Below are 2,745 nucleotides of genomic sequence, written 5' to 3'. Positions count from 1 at the left end.
TGACAAGTATTCAGTTGTTTATATTTACTCCTTTGGCTGATTAAGCGATGTAAAGCGTATTTAATCTCCATACCTTCGTTTTATTTGCTTTTTTCATTTTAAATTTGCTTTAACCCTGTTTCAGAATCGTTTGTTTATGTAGTCGGCACTTAATGTATATCGGCTGAATGGACGTCAGTGATTGGTTGAAATTACAGAAATACGACAACTTTAACATGGAAAAACTTATGGATTTCTTTTTTTTTTTAAGAAGACTAAGAGAAAAAGATGTTTTATATGACACATTCTACCAGTGTTCCAAGTTTCAAAGTGTTTCGTTAATGAAAAATGTGGCCCCCGTTTTTTAAAAAAGATCCCAAAATTCAAAATACAGAGTAATATAGTATACTAGTGATAGGAAATATTATCACCCACATGAATAATGTAATAAATAAGAAATAAACAATAAAATAAGAACTAAAAAATAGTAAAAAATAATAAAAGTAATAAAAATAAGAGATAAAACGTAAAAAATAAAAAAATTAAAGATGAAAAAAAAAAAATAATAATGATAAACGAGTCAAAATATAACCGATAAAAAATAAGAAATACAAAGAAATTAACAATCAAAAATAAAAAAATTAAAACATAAAGAAACCGGAAGTAAAAGAGTATAAAATAAATGTAAAAGTATAAAGTGAAGTATATATATAAAAAAATATATAAAAAAAATAAATAAAATAAAAACAATTTATAAGCAGTATAGACAGTATACACACATATATATACACACATACATACAGTGTTATAACTTCGTATTGCAGTGTCCTTGGAAGGTTACGAGTCAGTGACTGAAGCTAGAACTATATCCATAGGTTTGGGATTATGGATCCGGTTTATTAAAAATTTGTGTAAATTAAGTGGTCATAACCTAGTTATTCGAGGGTAAACCAAAATACTTATGTATATAGTAAGGTTAGGGGTAGAGTACGGGCTATGTTAGTTAGGTGTCCGAGTTGAGGTAGGTAGGAACTGACGTGGGAGTAGTTAAATAGATGAGGTGTAGAAGTGCACATAACTAAAAGAGAGGATTTAAGGGTTATAATATCTAAAGGTTTTCATCATTTTATGGATACTGGAAGGTTTGAAATCTGATCTCTTATTAATTAGTTTATTCTTATCAGCAAATTTAATAATTTTCAAAAGGACAAGGGAGCATAACTGGCAACCAGTTCTATTATCTTTATACATAGGGGCCGATCCAACAATAGACCATCTAAGGTTAAAATTAATCTTGTCGTCCTTAAGCTCCCAAATTCTGCGAGATAATGAGGTGTTGTTAGCCTTATGTCTGAGTCTAAACGAAGATCCGTGGTTATAAAACCTAGATTTCCAGGATGAAGAGCATCCCAGGTATGTGAGGGTGTTAGTTTCTGTGATAATTTCGCAAGAGTATATTACGTTTTTAGCTAGGCAGTTTCCGCGTAACGGGCATGTTGTAGGTGTTACACAATTGCACCCGATTTTACACTTGTAAGGTCGTCTTATGTCTACATTTATGGGGTAACTGCTTGTAGTATTATTATCTATGCTAGTACCCGGGTGGTTAGGTTTTACGTTTACATTGTTGCTATAGTTATAGCTGCTACCTCTATTTGGGTTGTTCGAAGATACCTCACTCCGATTCTTCCTGCTTTTAACATTGTTATTATACATATTATTTCTATTAGTAATATTATTAGCAATATTATTAGAATCGTGACTGGTATAATTATTATCTCTGTTATTATTAGAGGTTGAGTTGGGTATTCTATTATTAGTGGTAGTATCATTGTTTAATGCGGAAAGGTTATGAGGTGTGCTGCTATTTTGTGTTGGGTCTAGGTTTAGTGATTCATCTATCGTCGTGCTATTTGTTATTTCGGTATGGTAACATGGGCTAATATTGTTGCCGTCATTACAATTATTATTATTATTATTATTATTAGGCATGTTATAATTCATGGAGATGTTATTTCTTATACTGTCAGTGGGGGTTCTGGGAATATCGGTGTTATGCTGATAATCATTAATCATTCTTAATCTAGCTTTTTTTATTTTGGTTTTGTTATGTTTAGATATGATACATTTCATATTAGGGAGGGTTGAATATGAGATTCTAATAGTTTTAGTTGAAAAGATACTGCTATATTTGTGAGTGGATGAAAAGTTCTTTGATATAATTGAGAATATCCTCTTACATAATTTACCTGTGACGGCTACATTGTATGGTATGTTATACCATATGTAGTTGCGTAATTTATTTTTACTTTGTTTAGAAATCATTCTATTTTTATTATTATTCCTATCGTAGGGCTTTCTTTGCGTGAACTAATATCTGTATGATTTTTCTTATGCTTTTCTATCCTATGTCTATTATTATTCGTACTAGTTATATCTGTACTTTTGTTTATGTTCGACTTATTTTCTATAGCACCATCCAGGGGTTTAATTCTATATTTTCTAATTCGATTACATGGAGGGTTTATGTTCATGGTTTGTGCTTTGGGTGGATTATAATTAAACTTATTAACAAATGATATCGTCTGGGAGTACCCAGCGTTATAGAGGGCTTGATTGTAATGATGGGCATGTTCCTTGAAAATGTTTTCATTCGAGGATAGTTTAGTAAGTCTGTCCGAAACAGCCTGGGCGGTTGTGTTAATTATAGAGGGGTGGGGTGATTGGAAAGTGTGTTAATGTAACTAGTGGTTTCTTCAGGTTTCC

This window comes from Octopus bimaculoides, chromosome 11 (assembly GCF_001194135.2).
Source record: "Octopus bimaculoides isolate UCB-OBI-ISO-001 chromosome 11, ASM119413v2, whole genome shotgun sequence".
NCBI classification, from domain to species: domain Eukaryota; kingdom Metazoa; phylum Mollusca; class Cephalopoda; order Octopoda; family Octopodidae; genus Octopus; species Octopus bimaculoides.
Note: the sequence above shows the minus strand (reverse complement) of the source record.